Source organism: Panthera onca, chromosome E2, assembly GCF_046562875.1.
Source record: "Panthera onca isolate mPanOnc1 chromosome E2, mPanOnc1 haplotype 2, whole genome shotgun sequence".
Taxonomy (NCBI): domain Eukaryota; kingdom Metazoa; phylum Chordata; class Mammalia; order Carnivora; family Felidae; genus Panthera; species Panthera onca.
This window is the reverse complement of record NC_138353.1, coordinates 58,312,900-58,332,604: the sequence shown is the minus strand read 5'-3', so window position 1 is coordinate 58,332,604 and position 19,705 is coordinate 58,312,900. Positions and strand designations below refer to the sequence as shown.

Sequence of the window (19,705 nt, the reverse complement as noted above, 5' to 3'; positions counted from 1 at the left end):
CAACTTTCTGGAGGTATTAACCCAGGAACAAACGTCGACCCACGTTCACGAAGACCCCCGCGTGTGCCAAGTGCTGTCCGTCAAAACTCACCGGCCCCCGAGGGAAGAGCCGGCTGCTTCCGTGACCTCGTGTCCCCAGGGGGGGCTCCTCCTTTTCACCAGCGACCTGCCCGCAGGCCAGAGGCTGACGCGCGTCTGCCCGGGTTTCCTCGCCTGCAAGGTGGACGTGGTCACGGGGCCGCCATCGCTCAGGGGCCGTCCTGAAAACGACACAAAGGGGGGGATGCACAGAAAACTCGGGCTCAGGAGTCCCCACCGGGCAGGAGGTGGGTCGAGCTGTGTCTCAGAGGGACCCCAAGACACGGGAGTCGCTTCTCTCGGCCACAGAGGCCAACTCTGCTCCCCTAAGGGCACGGTGGGCCGGGGCCCCCTCGCCAGGGCGTTGTCCTCATCCCCCGGCCCCGAGCAGCCCCCCAGCCACCGTGCGCCCCCCGCCCCGTGAGGGCTGCAGGCTCCACGGGCTCCAGAACCACATCCTCGGACCCGCTGGCCCGCGCCCCGTCACACGGCCACGCCCGGCTGCGAGGAGGCGGGGCAGACAGCATTTATTTGGGGTGGCCCCTGCCCTTGCTTAGAACTGGGGGTGTGACGGCACGGAGGAAGGGCAGGCAGGTGTGGGGACGTACGAGCCGTCTCAGCCCCGCCCCGCCAGGCAAGCACCGTTCTCTCCATTTCACAGATGGCACCACTGAGCCGCCTCCGAAGCCTTGGGCGGACGGGGACGTTGTCTTCTCCCACCGGCGCGCAGGATCTCACCCGACAGGCAGTGCGGTGGGGGGTGGGGGCCGGGTGGGCGTCCCGTGGGGCCTCCGGGGGAGAGACCACCCTGCCAGGCCCGCACGGGGGGCCTCCTCAGGAATGTGCCCGGAGGCCCTTCCCACAAGGCCATTTTTCTCACCGCCTCGGGGGATTAAGATAGCAGACGGGGAGCCTCTCCCCTCCTCCACATGCCCGCCTGGCTGGTGATGCCCAGTCGGGGGGAGGGCCGGGTGGGGGCCGGCTCTGCGCTCTGCTGAGCCCACGCCGGCAGGGCTCCGGGGTGCCGCCTGGGGCCAGGCACGGCGTGGCATCATCAGTCTACCACCGCCGGCAGCCACGGAGGCCGGCTCCGCGCCTCTCCCCAGCCAGGACTCGAAGGCGCAGAGGCACGGTCACCTTGCCCAGGTGACTCGGTGACTCGGGAGGGCACGGCCACACCAGCCGGGTCCCGCGGGGGTGTAACCGCAGCTCAGCACGACCTCCGGACAGGTGCTTCGCCCCTGCGTCTGTGACGGCGAATCTGGAGCTCCCCTCGGACGGGTGCAAAGAGAACCATGTGGCCACGCGGGGCGCTGGCCGTGCGCTGCCTGCCCTCCCCGGCGGGGCTTCCCCGGCGCGGTCTCCCCATCCGTCGCCCGGGGGGGGGACAGTGGCTGCTCCCCTGCTCCTCTCCGTCGGGAGAGGGTGACAGCAGCTGGCATCGCCGTCCTGACTGGTACCTGTCTTTGCGTTTGAAATGAGACCAAAAATTGAAATAATCAAACGCAAGAGAAGAGAGGCAGAGGGGAGGGTGCAGATTAGAGGGAGCTGGGACGGGCCGTAGACGCCTGGAAAGGAAGCCCAGCCGCCGAGCGGACCAGGCGCCTTTGGTGCGAACACAGAGGCGAACACAGGCACCACGGCAGCAAGAAGGGCGATCGACGCTTCCGCAACGTCTTCCGTTTCAAAGCCTGGTTCTCGCCCTCGGAGAAGCCGGGCTGGACACGGGAAGCCGGACCAGGGAAGCCTCGAGTTCAGCGATGTCCAGCACCGGAGCCCCCCCCACCACCACCTCCCGCCACGGGGACGAGGGCTCCGGAAATCGTGCCAGGGCCGCCAGACGACACACACAGGATGGACACCGGGCCCCCAGGGGCGGACCCCGAGACAAGGCTCCGGGAACGAGCAGTGTAGTTTGGGGGTGACCACAGCCCCAGCAGTGGGGGGCAGGCGAGACCCCAGGGGGAAGCCCGCCCCACCGGGTGCTCACAGAGCAGGAGACCACACGGGCCAGCGGGCCAGGCCCCCGCGCGCTCCGGGAGCAGGGCAGCGCCCACCCGACCGGCGACCCAGGGCAGGGAGAGGGCAGAGGCTGCCGGCGGGTGGGGCCCACGCGGGCGGCTGCACCTGCCGACATTCCTTCCCCTTAACCGCACTTCCCTGCGTTTTATGTCGTGTCCTTTTTAACGAGAAAAGTAACGGAATCTGATGAAAGACAGAATGGCCCCGAACCCTCCCCAGCGGAGTCAGCTCTGCGGTGTCACGGTCCCTCCACCACCGGACGCGGCTCCCTTCCAGCCAGGTCGTTGCCTCTGGCCGCGCACCCGCCCCCTCGGACGCCTGCGGCCCATCGGGCGACACGTCGTCAGATATTTGAACAAGGACGGGTGTCCATCAGCCTGAGGCCATCGCTGCCGGGCTGTGAACACGGGTCCTGACCAGGCCCCCCGGAGACAGAAATCCCTTAGCTCCTGGCGGGCAGGACTGCAGGGACCCCGGCGGGAGCCTGCCTCCATTTTGGCACACTCTAACATTGCAAGGTCGTCCGTGGAGAGGAGGTGTCCCTGGTACAGCGGGCGTCTGGGCTCCGTGGGGACCCGGGCCCTCCTCCCACCCCTGCTAACCTGGGGATGCTCTAGGGATGCTCCGGGGCTGCAAGCTGGGACCCCCCCCCCCGATGCCCAGCCGTCCGCTGGCACGTGCCCTCCCTGCCTTCGACCCCACGTCGCACGCACAGTCCCAGGGCAAAGTGCCAGCCGACACAGCGTGTCCTCCCTTCTCTCTCCCTCTTTCGCGTTTTTCCCCTCGCCACGTATCGAGTGTCTAACCTTCTCCCACCCAGACCCGCTCTGAGAAATAACACCTTCCCCGTCATCCACACCCCATGTGAGTCAGATGGCTCGGAGGGTGATTGCTTTGCGGGCAAAGGGGCACACGGGGGCCTTGGAAGCAGCCAGAGCAGCCGGGGCACTTCTGCTCCAGCCGAGCGCACGCCCACCCTGGGTCCCTGTGGTCGAACGCTACGTGTGGGCGCAAAGCTCCGCGTGCAAGAATGCTCGCTGCAGCCGAGAAGCGGTAACCCCCGGATGCTCACCGCCCGCGCCATGCGATGGACGGGCCCCTGGGTTGTTCCCTGACACGGAACACTTCAGAGCAGCAAGACCGAGGCGCCCAGCCACCCCAGAGAATCCCAGGCAGCTCCACGGCAGGGTCTGGGGCGCCCCCTGGGCGTGTGCCTCCAACGCAAAACTGGGGTCCTCCCCTGAGCAGAGTAAGTTGAGAGCCACTTCCTGGAACTCTGTGTCCTGGGGACAGTGGCTAGACCTGAAACCCTGCAGGGACCAGCCGTGCTGTGTGACCTTGGGCAAGTGACTTAAACTCTCTGTGCCTTCCTTTCCGCCTCTGAAAAGCGGAGATAGTGATACCTGTGGCTACCATGAGTGAGATAACACAAAATCTCGTGGAGCTATGGTGGCTGTGGCAGGGATGTGATGCCTTGCTCTGTTTGGGACACTGGGAACACTGCCTGCTGGCGAGCCAGATGGCCCACGTGACCATTATCCTTAGGCAGTGCACGGGGTGGTACAAAGATTACAGGCTTTGGAGGCCGGGGCATCTGTTGGCTCAGCTGTCTCCTGTGTGTCCTTAAGAGAATCGCTCAACCTCTCTGACCCCAGTTCCCCATCCATAGAATGGGTTGTTCTTGGGACACAGAGAAGATAACGCAGCGTTTAAAACGCACAGCGTGGATCCTTGGGTGGTAACGGGAAGTGATTTTAGGTGGTCAGTGGGCAAACCTTTTGTTTTAACGGTAAACACGTTTATGCTAATGCTCGTTAGAAAGAACTTCAGAACTAAGTATCGAATCTGTCACTTTCCGGGACTTATTACTGAGGCTGGGTTTCCTTTCGCACCTTTAAATGTCTTCTACGGCAACTACGTAAAGGAGAATATTTGTAACACCAGGGGAACAGAGACAGGGCACTTGGGTGCCCCGCCCGCGGCCCCTCTGCGACCTGAGTTCCCCCCCCCCCCCGCCCCGCCCCACTGTGGCCGCGTGTCCCTGCTTCTCAGCCTGGGCCAGGGGACCGCGCCAGCCCTGCGGAGGGCGGCCTGGGGGCTCCAGGAGCCGCCCCGCAGCACAGACGGGCGTCCTGAGCACGTCGGCTGGTGCGGTCTGGTCGATTCCTCATCGAGTCCTGCGTGGGGCTTGTGCCTCGCACAGTTATCAATAAGCTTTGTTAACAAACCCTCCGGCCCCTCTCCCTGCCTGTCTCCCTTCTCCTCGGCCCTGCCCGGGCCCTGCGTGGGCAAGAAGCGGCCGCAAGCTTCCAGAAGTCCCAACCTCAACGTGTCCGCCAGGCTGCGCTCCTTCTGGACGCCGTAGGGGGGACCTGTTCCCTCGTCTCTTTCTGGTTCTGGAGGCGCCTGCACCCCGTGCTTCGAGGCCTCTCTCTCCACCTTCGGAGCTGGCGGTGACAGCCTCAACCCTCTCCCTCTTCCTTCCTTCAGGGATCCTTGCAGTGACCCTGTGCCTGCTCAAATCACCCAAGACACTCTCCCTGTTTTAAACTCTGGAACCTAATCCCACCTGCAAAGTCCCCTTTGCCACGTAAGGTCACATACTTGCAGGTTCCAGGGATTCAAGCGGAGGCATCCTCGGGGGCCAGTGTTCCGCTGACCACAGACTTCCTGGGCCACCCTCCCCACCCCCTTGAGGCTACCTGTACCGCATCCTTGCCTCAGGCTCTGCTTCTGGGGACCCAAACCCACCCCCGAGGACACACACCGCCCCTCAGCTCTCGCTGCACCCTCAACCCGTGCGACGAGGAGCCCATGTGGGACATCCGTATGGAATCTGACCTCATGCCGCTGTGATCCCCACTCAGATCCCAACACACCCCCGTCAGCCAGTGCTCCTGGCGGCTCTGGAGTTTCCCCTCCAGAATCTCAAGTTCTGTCTCAATGTTCCACACGTGGGCATCTGTCCGGGGCCTGCGGGAAGGTGGGACGGAGGATGGAGAGAGGGCCAGCCCTTCCCCCGCCGCGGGGCCCCCGGCAGAGAAACCGGGCAGGGGGAGATGATGGAGGGGCACCCCGGAGGCAGTCTCCCAGAGAGGCCCTTGCCCCCAGGCGGCCCCGGGATGGGGGCGAGTCTCAGAGCCGTCCTGCAGGTCCGGCCGCAAGCACGAACCCACACACGGTCAGACAAGAGCCGGCCCCGTGCCGCCGAGCCCCTTACGTACGTGGTCCCATCCGTCGTCCCAGGAGCCCTGCCAACTGGGTGCTATGCAGCAATCCCATTTAATAGATGAGGAAGCCGGGGCCCAGAGAGGTTGGGTAACTTGCCCGGGAACACACAGCCAGTGAGTGGTGGAGCCTGGGCTCGCGGTCGGTGTGTGAGATGCTAAACTCCTCCCGACCCCCAGAGGGGCCAGCGGTGTAGACCTGCAATGTTTCAGCTTAACATGCGTCCCCTGGAGTCCAGTCGGTGCCACTAACCTAAGGGAAGGGGAACGTGGTCATCCGAAGGAGGGGTCGTTGGCTCGAAAGCAAGGATTGTTCCAGAAGCAGCTCCCTGACCACCGAGCCCCCAGCTGAAACCCCGTGACTTGGGCTCCTGGTCTGAGCGGACGCGGGCAGAGGCCCACCCCAGGGACCCCTCCTGTCGGTGCTCAAAACTCCCACCTGCCAGGGCCCGCGTCCCCATGCCCGGGGGCTTCACGTCCCGGGTTAAAGAGCGTCCCCTCGGAGTGCACGTCCGACCAGAACCTGGGAACGTGACCTTATTCGGAAATAGGGGTTTTGCCGGTGGAACTAGTTAAGTCAGGCTGTACTGGGTCAGCACCGGCCATGAGCCCGACCGCCGCGGTCCTCAGAGGAGGGCGGTGTGAACACGGAGACACGGACGCACTCTGCAGGCTGGGCCTCCGACTCCGGCTCAGGTCCTGATCTCACGGTCCGTGGGTTCGAGCCCCGGGTCAGGCTCCGTGCTGACAGCTCGGAGCCTGGAGCTGCTTCGGATTCTGGGTCTCCCTCCCTCTGTGCCCCTCCCCTGCTCATGCTCTGTTTCTCTGTCTCTCAAAAATAAATAAACGTTAAAAAAATTTTTAAAATATATGAGAGAATAAATTTCTGCTGTTCTTAAGGTCCCGCTTTGTGACATCGGTCACAGGCGTCCAGAAACAGCTGCTCCAGCGGAGCACAGGGCGAGCTGCAGGGGCTGGGAATGCTCTCAGCGGGGGCAGATGGGAGTCCCTTGGATGGGACATCAGTGGGGACCGTGTGTCACACCCTCTCCTGTAGGACCCCAGCAGGACCAGGCGCCGGGAGCCCACGGGGGGCCACCTCGATGCCTCTCTGGGTTGCCTCGTCTCACCTCCCCACTGCCCTGCTGATGTCCCAAACATACAACGTGCACACACCCTCGCCCCAGGGTCTCCCCCTGGTGGGGAGTAAAATGAAAACACCACCTCTCCCCATCTGGACACACCTCCAAGGACAGGGACTGCGAAACTGCAACCAAGCTTTCTTAAATACTCGCTGAGTGTCTCCCAGGAGCCTTGCGTGGGATATAGCAGACAACACAGGCCCAGATTCCGGGGTTGTAGGCAGACCGAGATGCCTCTCACTGATGCACTGTGGCCAGGGTGGGGGCGGGGGGCTCACCACCGAACGTTGCCTTGTCCACCTTTGCCTAGGATGAGGGTTTTAGCGTTGCAAACCATGATTCCTAAGTGGACTGGCCCAGGGCACAAAGCCTCATAATAACTCAACTCACAGGAGACGGATGTATATACCATAACCCATATTTAGAGAAGGCGCTGCCTTTCCGGGGACTGGAGTTGCCCGGGCTCCCAGACACCACGCTGCCGGCCCGCTGACATAGAGATCCAAAGGCTTCTGGGAGGACCAGGGCCGGTCCCGACACTCACAAGGTCTTGATGATCCTGCTGCCTGTGCCCTGAATGTGTCCTTTTCTGCCCCCCCCCCCCCCCACACACACACACAGAGCAGGGAACTTCTCTGTGTGGTTCGCAGCCGTATTTCTGGGGTGGGCACAGACTTTGAAGCAGTGCTAACTGTTCAGGAGGTCAGGCTCCCTCCAGTTTGTGCCCTTGCTGTCCCCGTGTCTGACCTGTGGCACCCAGCCAGGGGATGGAGAGGCACAGCGCCCGCGGCCCACAACCCGCGGCCCAGATACCTCGGTAAGAAACAGCAGCCTCCTTCCCCGCTGTGGCTCCTGCGGGCGAGAGCCAGGCACGTGACCCCCCCACCCCGGATGCAAAATCATCTGGGAAACGGGGTCCCCGGCCCGGCAGCCACACCCGAAAGACCGTCCTACATGCTGGGAAGAGGAGCATCGCGTCGGAGAACAGCCAGCGCGCTCGGCATTTGATGGATCCATTGATCGACGCGTTAACTAACGAGCGAACAGACCGCTGGAAAGAGATCTCGTGACTGCTGGCGAAGCGTTGAGCTGGCCCAGGGACCCTCGGGGCCGAACACGTGAGCTCACAGACGTGCCGTCCGCCCCACAAGTCACCACCAGGTGCGTCCCCCACTCACGGGGCCTTCGTGGGGTCCCGGAGGCCCGCTCGCCGGCCTTCCCCACCCCGAGAACCAGGCCCAGGGACGGGGGATGTGCCCAGGGTCACGGGGCGAGCCTGTCGGTGAGGAGCGGGGCCCCCGGCCACCTGACCCCCAGGCCAGGGCCTGGGCCGCTGCATGGCCGCGGGACCCTCATTGTTCAGCTAATTACCGCAAGTCCAGGCCTGCGGAGCCTCTGTGTGGGGACGCTGTGTAAACATTTCCTCTTTGGCAGAGCAGGAAATGAAGGGATGACAAGGTCAAGTGACTTTCCTCGGCTCCCGCTGTCCTGCCCGTCATCCCAGGCCCCGCCCAGGCCTGCTGGCCGCCTTCCCAAGGCTCCTGAGCTGGGCTGGGGGGAGAGGGCGGGGGCGGGTGGCCCCACATCGCCCCCCAGCATCCTGCCGCCTCCCTGCTGGACGTTTTGGGGAAAGTCGCTCGACCTCTCTGGGCGTCCATTTCCTCCCTGCCAAGTCCCTTCCCCGTGGGCTTGTATTAAAGGACACAACGTGAGCAAAGCGTTTGGCACAGACCCTGACAGGGAGTGGGTTCTCACCATTGTTTTCCTATTTTTAAGCTCTACTTAGATTATTCACAGAATTGTACACTTTACGATGGTTAATTGTATGTTATGTGATCTTCACCCTGATGAAGATTACGTATGAGACTCTTTTCTCCTGTCCCCTATCATCACACACACACACACACACACTCACACGCTCTCATCTCTTATCACACTGAGATCTCACAGCACCCCTGCAAATGTGCCCCGCGTCCCCAGCCTGTAGATGGGTAGACTGAGGCACGGAGAAACGAGCCACTGGAAGTCCCACGCTGGATTAGTGGCAGGGCCAAGCTGTGCTCAAAGTCAGACACACACACTGACTGCAGGTCCGATCTGCCGGGTCTGCCCCCAGGTCCCACACGGGTCACGGGCGCTGCCGCGCTACCTCTCCTAAGCTGCTCTCGGGCCCCAGGCTAGCAGCTCTCCCCGCGCCCTCCCCCCGCCCCCACTGACTTTTCTGCTCAAAGGAACTTCACGATGAGTTAATCCGACACCCCATTTAACAGAAGAGTAAACAGACCAGAGAGGTTAAGTGACTTGCCCAAGGTCACACAGCTAATTAGTACCAGACCAGACACACAGCCAAGGCTTCCTGCCTCCCCCGCCTGGGCGGCTCCTGGAATCTTCTGCAGACATCTGGGGGGGGGGGCTCAGCTCCAGCGACAGGGCTCCGCGACCGTGCCGCCAGCCAGCGGGCCAGTAGTGAGGGGCTGTCGCAAGTTCGTAGGACTTTTAAAACTCTTTAGGTGCCAGGCTCCGTGCCTGAGCCAGTCAAAATCTGACCCGTGCCCCAGGTCTCTCCCTAAGTGTTCTAAAAAGAGAAAAGTTGCTTTGAAACTTAGAAGGAAGCAATTTCCCAATTGCCTGTGCATCAAATCCACTTATTTTTTCCCCCTTGTGTGGACTGTGGGATTTTTAAAAAAGATATTTCCCATTACAAAAAAATAAGTTCAAAGAGAAGAAAAAAAAAAAAAGCAGCGAGCCCCTGTGAGCGCCGCGGGACGCCAAGCTGCCGGGAATGGGTTGCCCTCTGCTGGACACACGGGGTATAGCCGTCTTCCGGACCTGGCTTCCTGAAGGGCCTAAGGAAGCATCTGCGCCCCCTTCTCACTCCCCAGAATCATCGCGGACCCAGCGCAATGGCTGTGGTGCTGCCCCCAAGCGGGTTCGCATCTTCCCCACAACTAGGAGCTGCTCAGAAGTTAGACATGCGCTTGGAGGACGTGACGACCCGTCCGGGGGCCGCGTGGGTGGCTCAGCGGGTTGAGCGTCCGCCTTCAGCTCCGGCTGTGATCTCGTGCTTTGTGAGTTCGAGCCCCGCGTCGGGCTCTGTGCCCACAGCTCGGAGCCTGGAGCCTACTTCCGCTTCTTCCGCTTCTGGGTCCACGCCTCTCTCTGCCCCTCCCCCCACTCACGGGCTGTCTCTCCCCGCCTCGCCTCCCCCTCCCCTCCCCGCCTCCCCTCCCCTCCCCGCCTCTCCCCTGCCTCCCCTGCCCTCCGCCTCCACTCCCCTGCCCCCCAGCCTCCCCTTCCCGCCTCCGCCCCCCGCCCCCGCCCCGTCTCCCCTCCCCTCCCCTGCCCTGCCCCCCGTCTCCCCTGCCCTGCCCCCCTCCTCCCCTCCCCTCCCACCCTCCGTGCCCCCGGCCTCCCCTCCCCTCCCCCCGCTTCCCGTCTCCCCTCCACTCCCCTGCCCCCCCCCCCCCCCCCCCCCCCGCCTCCCCTCCCCGCGTCGGGCTCTGTCCCGACAGCTCGGAGCCTGGAGCCTGCTTCCGCTTCTGTGTCCCCCCTCTCTCCGCCCCACCCCCCACTCACGGGCTGTCTCTCTCAAAAATAAACGTTAGAGGACGGTTAGAGGATCACCTGGTCCCTTGGTTGGTTTGCCTGCCACGCCTCCCACGTGGACCTCCCACGTGGAGCGCTGTGCGGGACCGGACAGGTGCGCCCACTCCTGCTGGGGCCACAGACAGCAAGCGGTTGAACAAATTACCCCACGAAGTAGAGCAACACAGGCCAGGTGTACAGGCCAGGTGTCGGTCCACGCTGGGAAAGAGCAGGGGAGGTGGCGGGGCGAGGGCGGTCAGCCCAGGCCGCTCTGGGCACAGACCTGAACGCAGGGACGCGCCATGCGGCTGTGGGGGGAGCGGTGCCCCAGGCAGAGGCGATGGCCGGTTGGAGGGAGAACGGGAGGCTCAGGTGGTGGAGGTGGAGGGACAGAGACAAAGCATCGGGACAGGCTGTCCCCACAGCCCCGAGGACGTTTGAACGGAGCCCCACCCAAGCAAACGCTGGAGAAAACCGCCCCACCAACAGGTGACATTTGCACCAAGGCTCCCTGGTAGGCCTGGAAGAGGCTGGGAACCCGGGGGGACCCAGCCTGTCCCATGGCATGGTGACAGTGGGGTCAGCCGCACCCACTCAGGAGAACTAACGGTGGGGTCAGGGGCCGGGGTTCCCACCTGGTCACCCGCGGAGGGAGACAGCCCTTATGGAGGGCTCTAGTGGGGAGCACACAGCCTTCTGGAAGTTTCTGAGCACTCGAGGGCAGATGGCAGGCTTCTCTGGGCTCCCCTGCCCATCCCCAGTCAGGCCGGGCCTGTTGTGCTGAGCAAAGGCCTCCGTGTCCAAGGCCACTGCTGCCCCCACTTAGTTTCCTCTCAGGAAGGGGCCCTGCCTCCCTGCGGCTTAGGTCATGATGACAAATGGAGGGCAGCTGACCCCTGGCCCCGGGGTCAGAGGGCACCTGCACGTACCCACGCCAGGCAGCATCGGAGGAGGGGCTCAGCCCGAGACGGGAGGCCTGCACTTGCTCAGCACATTGGTCCCTCTGAGGGGCAGGAGGCCGGACAGGGTTTGACCCCATCACGAGGCTCCCCACGCCACCTTGCCCTTGAAGCAGAGGACGTCGTGTGCCCAAGGCCGGCCGCATCGGCATCACCAGGGATCTGAGAGAAATGCAGGGTCCCAGGCCCACCCGCAGAACCAGGCCCAGCCCACTGGGGCCCCGAGGCGCAGGGCCAGAAAAGAGCCACTGTGCACGCTGCCCGCTGCTGCCCGCTGCTGCTGGCATGGCCCTGCCCTCCCCTTCCCCTCCCTGCACCCTGGCCTCCTGGGCTGGCTGAGCTCCCTAAGTGCCCCCGGCCCCCCCCCACCCCCCCGGCGACGGTGCTCGCACCCGTCAGCAGCACCCGTCAGCACTCTCCAGCAGCCCCCCAGAGAGGAAAACGCTTCTCAAGCGCTGACATGTGAATGAGCCGGGGAGGAAGAGGGGGCCTCTGCCCTGGGACACCCTGGCTCCACCGCCCAGGGTCCGGGGCAGCCCCCGGGGACAGCAGGGCCGTGGGGGCGAGGTGTGGCCGTGGCCCTCGGGCCAGAGGAAGGACAGTTTGAAAGTGTGGGCTGGTCCGGGGGCCCGGGGACGAGGCCTGGGCCCCTGTGGTGGGAGAGGGGCAGACGGGCCAGCTGGGACTCTGTCATCGGAAGGCCGGTGGCCAGCTAGCTGCTCAGGCGGGAGTTGGTCCACACCTGCCCAGCGCCCAGCTCACGCACGCACCTGCCTGGGCACTCCTCCACCCTGACCCAAGTGGTTAAGTTTGCGTTACGAAATTTTCAAACATAGTAGAAGCGACCGCCTCCCATATGTCCTCGACTTACCCTCGGCGATTAGCTTTTCGCCAATTTTTCTGCGCAGCCGATAGTCACAGACGTTGTGGAACCCACTAGCATCGTGCGGACGTGCACGTACTTCCATCCGAACTATCACAGCAGCATCTCTGCAAACGGAAAGACGTTCGTCCCAGCGATCACGATGCCGTTAGCTCACCTAGCAGAAGTAACAGTAATTCCCTCATCGTCTGCTACCTGGTCTGTGTTCGGATCTCCCCAGAGGACCCCAAAATGGACCAGGATCCAATGGAGGCCTGCGCGTTGCACTGGGGCGTTTTTACCCCGGGCCAGGGTCCCCGGCTCCCCTGATTTCCCCGTGCGCTGCACCGTTGAGGAGACCAGGCTACGGCGTGCAGAGTGGCCCCGACCTCAGCTCTGGGATGAGCCCACAGGCGAGGGAGGCCTGGCAAGAGGGACCCCAGATGCCCCAGAACGGCATCCGTCGACACAAGCCAGTGGAACGGGATCTGCCTAGGACAGAGTCACGGCCCAGTCGGGACGAAGTGCCCAAGGCCATCCGCCAGAGCTGTCAGGCAGGACCCCCTCGGCCGCAGGTGGATTCGTGTGGACGGGGAAGACGACGTGGCTCCACCAGTGGGCGCCAAGGATCGAAGGGCAGACTTGCGCACGGCCGCCAGCAGATGGGTGCTAAGCGTGCCCGGCTCCCGGCGGCTCCGTGGGGCGCACGTCAGCCCTCGGAGCCCCAACACCCCGGCTGCGGCGATGGGCCTACGAACAGGGTGAACATCCCACCGGGCGTACGGTTTCCGCGTGTCCTTCCTCCAGCGTCTCCCCTTCTGCCTCGACGGCCGGGCACCTGGGACTCTCTGAGAACGGTCCCAGAGCCCCGGCTTACCGTGGGGGAGTCTGGAAGCCCCCAGCCCGAGCCCCCCGCCCCCCGGCGGGTGGACCTTGACCCCAGGACGCCGCTGGCCTGGGGCGTTGTCTCTCCTTCTGTCCTTCCTCACCCGTCCTGGTTTCTCCCGTGGCCTTTACCGCCGGGACACAAATCTGCTTCAGGTCCGTCTCCAGGGAACCGGATCTGGGACCGGGAACCAGCTGAGAACCTTCCCAATGAGCCTTTCGAGAAATCTTGCAGAATCAGTGGAACTGCTTCCCAGGGAGAGATGCTTCATATTTACATAAATTTGCATACCGTTCTGGGTCCCCAGAAAGTCCACCTACACCCCCCCACTTTGAGACCACGCGCCCGTGTTCGGGTCTGCTGCCTCGTGCGGGGCGGGGGCGTCTGATGGAGGGTGACGGGCGGCCCGCGGGGCCCGCGCTGGGACCCCAGCCGTGCACCTGCAGGCTGAGCAGCTCGGGGCAGTTCCCCGCCCCCCCCCCCCCCCCCCCCGGTGCCGCACGGGCCTAACGATAAACCGGTTCCCACAGGGTTCTCAGGGCGACTGGTTGGGACAATCCACAGAAAGCACTTAGCCCACAGCCGGCGCGGCATAGGGCCGTCTGAAACCCTCACTGTCGTCCCTTTGCCGTGAGATGCTTCACGTCCCTACTGGTCTGCGTGTTACAACTAAATGCACCGAGTCACCGGAGGCCAGTGAGACAGGTCTGATTCATTTCCAGGGTCCAGATATTTGAAATCACGCACCGCGGCTACTCTCTGCGTATCATCTCAGTTAAACCCGCAGACAAATCCTGCCGGGCGTGATGTTGCCAGACGGGGAAGCAGGCGCAGCACCTGGGGAGAGGCGAGCTGCCCCCGACCCCGGCTCGCAGCTGGCAGGGCAGCGGGACAACGGGCCTGCCCGCGGCCCCCATCCCCCACCCCCCCAAGAGCCCTGGATGCGGTCGGGAGACTCCCAGGTGCCAGTGTTTGCGACTTCCCTGGAAAGAGGTCTTGAGCACGGAAATCCGGATCCGTCGTCCCAACTCCCGTGTCTTCTGCTGCTCATCAGCCTTGGAAAGCAGCTAAAATATCGCTTCCGCCTCGCGGGTTCCCATGCAAATCGCTCCCAGAGCTGGGGAAAGTGCGGTGCCTTCAGTAGGTCACAACCTTCGCCCCTTCCTCTCCTTTCCGATGCAGGAACTGGGTGTAGTTCCTTTCTCCCCATGCCGGCCGCCGGAGGAAGCCGTTTCTGGCCACCGCAGCCTGTGCCGGCAGAGGCCTGGGTGGGTGGGCTGCCGGCTTCCTGCCTGCCCTTTGCCCCCTGTCATCCCCGGCCCAACCCCCACCGACACATGGGCCGCCTTCAGTCCCACGTTCCCACTGCTCCTGCCAGGCAGCCCACCTGGATTTCACCCACTCTCCGGGCGAGGGTGGCCGGGGCTGGCGGAGCGGCCTCCAGCGACGCAGCCAGCTGTCCCCCCCCCCCCACGGGACAGCCGCCAACCACGCTGGGGACCCCGGAGCCCGCAGGTCGTGGGTCGGACGCTGTCTACACCGCTGCCCTACTGCACCACGGAACAGAACGGAGGGAACAGACCACCCACGATGATGTCAGCGAACATCCCGCCATCGAGAGGGACCGACTGGGCCAGTGTACAGACCCCGGTCCAGCTGCAGGCCGCATCCCATGCCAAGAAGCTGCCGTCCGGCTTGAATGCTCCTAGGAGCGGGGAGCTCGCTCCTTTCCAAGGAGAGGAATTTATCTCACGTAAGGAGAGGGTACTGGCCTCGCTGCCCCCTCCTCCATCAGACCTTTGAAACATCCCCCAAAGCAAGCCAGCTGCGGCCCTGAGACCCCTGAACTGCCCTTCCTCCCGAGACTTCACCGTGTCCCTTCACCCTTTCTCTGGCATTCTCTCTGGACCGTGGAAGCCAGCACCTACTGACGGCACCCTTCATGCCAGGAGCGTCCTCACAGGGCCCCCAGCACCACCGCCCTGTGGCGCTGTCTTCGCCCCTGGCGCCCAGGTGAGGGCCCGCGGGTCACAGAGCCGGAGCCCTGCCTCTCGGGCCTCAGCCCTCGGCCAGTTCTTCCGGAGGGTTTCCGTGAGCCCGAAACACTTCAGAATCCCCCAGAGCCCCTGCTGAAGGGCTGTGAGCCTGAAGAGACAAAGGGCACACCTCAGGAACTGACGTGGAGTGCTCCCCGTGACAGCCGAGGGTGCCCACACCTGCTCACACCTGCCCGGGAAGGATAGGACTCCCCGGCCTGGGGACGGGGCGGGGACTCGGGGTGAAGGATTGGGAGGGAAAGGGCCTTGTCGCCCACGACTCTTTGTCAGGGTTTGAAATCAGCTTTACCCTGGCCACGTCTTCCCTCTTTGAAATACTTTCAAAGATGGGAAAATGAAAGAACATGAACATCTGGAGGGCGGAGACCGTGGGAGAGGCTCCTGTCCGCCTGGAGGGAGGGGCAGGGGCGTGAACATCTGCTTGAGCGGAGAAGGGCAGGGGGGTGGGGGGAGAGGCAGGATGACCTCAGCCAGCCCCTTGGGAAATCGCCTCCACATTTTTATTTTGACGTTCCCGCAGCAGGCACCGCGGGCTGAGCCGCCGTGGTGCAGGGGGCGAGCCGGAATGAGCTGGAGACCTTACCCCGCTGTGTTTCTCTGCGGCAGCCAGCCCTTGGAGACGCGGTGGGCGCCCACCTTGGGAACGACCGACCTTCCACGGGGACCGCAGCCACCGCCCGTCCGGCGCCAGGGGCTCCCAGCGGCTCAACTCTGTCTCCCTGCAGGGGCCCGGACCCTCCCCAGCACACGTCCACCCGCACGCCTCCCGGAAGAGCAGAGACCCCAGGGTTTCGTGCGCTCTCGGTCTCCGGTAGAACTGAGCGGGGAAAGAAAACCCACAGGAGGACCCGAGGGGCGTGGGGGGGGGGGGGCAGTCAACCGGCAGAAGGGGCCCTAAGGCGCAGCTCGCACACCGTTGAGGGGAGTCCCGACCCCCGTGCTGGGCCGGCCGGGGCTGCCGGGGCATCAGTTGTCAATACCCCTCACAACGTCCGCGCGTTCAACCGAGCCAGGCCGCCGCTCGGAACGCAACCAGGGAAGACGCTTGGCTCAGCGTGCTTACGACGGCGAAAATGGGACAGAGCGCCCACACGCGCCCCCCGGCGGGGCCGGTGATGCGGACGCGGGTGTGGCCCCGGGATGCTGCCCTTCAGCAGCCACTGAGAGTGTGGTACGAAAGTGCCCTGGAGGATGTGGAAATAGGCCCTCAAGACGCTGTTAAATGGGAAAAGGAAGGGCGCCTGGGTGGCTCAGGCGGTTGAGCGTCCGGCTTCGGCTCAGGTCACGATCTCCCGGTTCGTGAGTTCGAGCCCCACGTCGGGCTGTGCGCTGACAGCCCAGGGCCCGGAGCCTGTTTCGGATTCTGGGTCTCCCTGTCTCTCTGCTTCTCCCTGGCTCTCACTGTCTCGCTCTCAAAAATAAATAATCATTAAAGATTAAAAAAAAAAAAGATTCTCTCTCTGTCTCTCTCTCTCTCTCTGCCCCTCACTGGCTCAGTCACTCTCTCTCTCTCTAGCTCTCTCTCAAAATAAATAAATAAACTTAAAAAAAAACAGAAAAAGGAATATAGACATAACAGGACTCTGATTTTGTAAAACCCCGCATATATACACATACGTGTAAAGAAAATATCTATAAAATCATTTCGGCTGCGCTCCACAATCCTTACAGGTCATTTCTGAAGTGTAGGATTACAGGTGATGTGTGTTTAATAGTTCCGCTCATCTGTGCATTCCAACTATTTTGTGAGATGCTAACTCTCGCTACATTGACGTCTTTGAGGCATGATCTGCCTCCAAAACCGGACCACTCTTTTCAAGTGTACATTTCCTCACGTTCTCACAAGTTTGTACCGCCCGCGTAACCCCCACCGCAAACGAGACCCAGAGCTTCCCGCCATCCCCGAAACGTTCCCGTAAGCCCCTCTTCCGACAACCCCTGCCCCCTCCCCCAATCCCGGCCCCAAGCGACCATTAATCTGCTTCTTGCTACTCACTTAGGTCCACCTTTTCCAGAGTTTTATAAAAGTGGAACCACACTGTGTGTGGTCTCCTGCGTCTGTGTGCTTCCACTCGGCATAATGTTCTTGAGATTCGCCCACATTCCACGAACCAGCAGTGGTTTCTTCCCTTCTCGTAGCTGAGTAGGATTCCACGGTGTGGCTACGCCTCGGTGTGTTTACCCACTCGCCCTTGATGGGCAGCAGGGTTGTTTCCAGTCTGGGGCTGCAATTACGAAGTAGCCGTGAGCATTCATGTTCACATCCATCCGTGGGCATATGCTTTCCTTTCTCCCGGGGAGACGGGCTCATGCAGTAAATGTATGTTTGGTTCTAGAAGAATCTACAAAACTGTCGTCCGCAGTGATTGTATAATGGTACGTTCTCACCAGCAACAGAAATTCCGGTCGCCCTACTCCTCGCCAACACTTGGTATTGTCTGGTCTTTAATTTAGCCACTCGAACGGGTGTGTAGCCCCCTGTGGCTCTAACTTGTGTTCCCCTGAGGACCCGTGTGGTCAAGCATCTTCAGTGCGCTTGATGACCATTCGTGCATCTTTTTGTCTGAAGTATCTTCTAACATTTTCCCCATCTTTTCGTAGGATTGAATGATTGTCCAGCGTAACACATTTTTGTTTTGTTTTGCTTTTAATATACTGGATAAAGGTCCTTCGTCCGATGCACACGTCATGAATATTTTCTTCCTACCAGTGACCACGGTGGCCTTTCCCATTTTCCTATGGTGCCTTTTGAAGAACCTGAGTTTTAAATTTTGCTTAACATTAAAATATCAATGTTTTTCTTGTACAGTTTACATTCTTTGGGTTTTTATCTAAGAGACCTTTGACTACCCAAGGTTACAAAGATCTTCTCCTATGCTTTCCCCTTGGAATTTCGTAGTTTTGGCTTGCATGTTTAGGTACGTAATGCATTTCGGTTTAATTTTGTGAATGGTGTGAGTTCACGTTCAACGTGCATTTTTGTCCGTCACCTACGATGTCCAAACTTGGAGCCGCTGGCCACAGGTGCCAGCTGCGCGCTTAAAACGTGGCTAGTCCGAATCAAGACGTGCTATCCGTTAAGAATACACAACACACGTCAGAGAATTGGAGCCGAAAAACAAAGTAAAATGCCTCACTGGTGATTTTATTGATCATACGTTGAAATGACAACGTTGTGGGTATACTGGCTTAAACGGACTACATTATTAAAATTAACTCTACCCACTTCCTTTCGCTTTTTGAGGATGGCCACCGGGAACTTTAAATCACGTGTGCGGCTCGCATCGTGCTTCTGCTGAACAGCACTGGGCCCGGTGGACACCCATTCCAGGAAACGACTCCCCTTCCCCTGAATCACTTGACCACGCACGTGCGGTTCAGTTCATGGCTCTCTGCCCCGTTCCACTGGTCCCCACGTCTGCCCGTGAGTCACAGCCATGCCGTCCCAATTGCCACAGCTTTATCAGAAGGCTTGAGATCGGGTCACGTAAGCCCTCCCACTTTATCCTTGTTTTCCCAGTGTGTGTTTGTTCCCTTCAGTTCTTTCCATCTCCGTGGGGATTCTCAAGTCGGCTGGCCAGGGTTGTTTTTGTGTTTGTTTTTTTAGGGCTGTTGACATTTTATTAAGATTACGTGAAGTCCGTAGATCAGTTTGGGGAAGGCTGACGTCTTAAAAACGGTGAGTCTTCTGGGCCATAACGTGGGGTAGCACGCCGTTTACTTAGGTCTTTGTCGCTGTCCATCAGCAAACCGTCCATCAGCATTACGGTTTCACTTACCCCAAAATAGGTGATGGTTTTGATACAATTTTACATGGTGCTTTTAGGTTTTTATTTTCCAGCTATCGATATAGAAAACGTGACTCAATTTTGTCGTAAAGCGATCTAGTATTTGCTGTCTTGCTACATTCACTTACTGCTTCCAGGAGTTTTTTGGCGACCTCCTTAGAAACTTCTACGTTTACAGTCGTAACCACAAGTTCTTCCTTCTTTCCGGCGGCTCCCTCCTGGTGATGCCTCCCCGCACCCGCCGTGCCCTCAGGGGGCAGACCGCGGTGTGCACGGGGTGACGGGCACCCCTGTCTCGGCCCCTGCTCAGGGACACGGTCAGCCTGTGCTGTTGGTTGCTTTCTATTGTTGTTGTTAATGTTTATTTCATTTTGAGAGAGAGCGAGCGCACTTGTGCGAGCAGGGGAGGGGCAGAGGGAGAGGGAGACGCAGAATCCGAGGCAGGCTCCGGGCTCCGAGCCGTCAGCACAGAGCCCGACGCGGGGCCTGAACCCACGGACCGCGAGATCGTGACCTGAGCCCAAGTCGGACGCCTCAAGGACGGAGCCCCCAGGCGCCCCAGCCTCTGCTGTGAAGTGAACCTCAATGCAGGCATCCATTGATCCGTGAGCCTTTCTCCGGTTCAGAAAGTCTTCCTCCTTCCCAAAGCGAGAGTTTTCATCATGAGCTGTTGTCAAATTCTTGAAATGTGTTTTCCGGCCGTACCAAGATGGCCTTCTGGTGCTTTCCGCTTCACTCCGTTAAAGAGGGTATTCTCGTGTGCCGGACCAGCCCCGCTCGCCTGGGGTAACCACTGGACCCTAGCGCCCCGCGTGCTGGGCTCTCCTCGTGACGGAGGGAGGCTGGGCTCCGCCCTGACCCGCTCACCTTAGAGCCCGGCCGCCCCGGGCACCAGCGAAGGGCAGGGCTCCCAAGCTCTGTTCTCTCCAGGTTCCCGGCGGGGAACGTCCCCAGCACAGCTAGAGGCTCCTGGATGCTGCGAGCCACGTCCAACAACAGCATCCACGTGTCCTCGGCAGCCCTTCAGGGAAAGGTGCCCACGTAAGGCCATGACCGTGGCGGTCTGTCAGCACGGCTTGACCGCAGGAGCTTCAGACCC

The 19,705-nt window shown here is 61.5% G+C and overlaps 1 long non-coding RNA gene across 1 annotated transcript in view; it reads left to right on the top strand.

Annotated features, from left to right (window-relative positions):
- LOC145713240 (uncharacterized) overlaps nt 1-18,174 on the top strand; it is a 345,251-nt gene extending 327,077 nt beyond the window's left edge. Inside the window, exon 4 of the long non-coding RNA XR_014136287.1 lies at nt 18,063-18,174. This is a non-coding gene — a long non-coding RNA (uncharacterized LOC145713240). The remainder of the gene's footprint in view (nt 1-18,062) is intronic.
- Nucleotides 18,175-19,705: the final 1,531 nt, after the last annotated feature.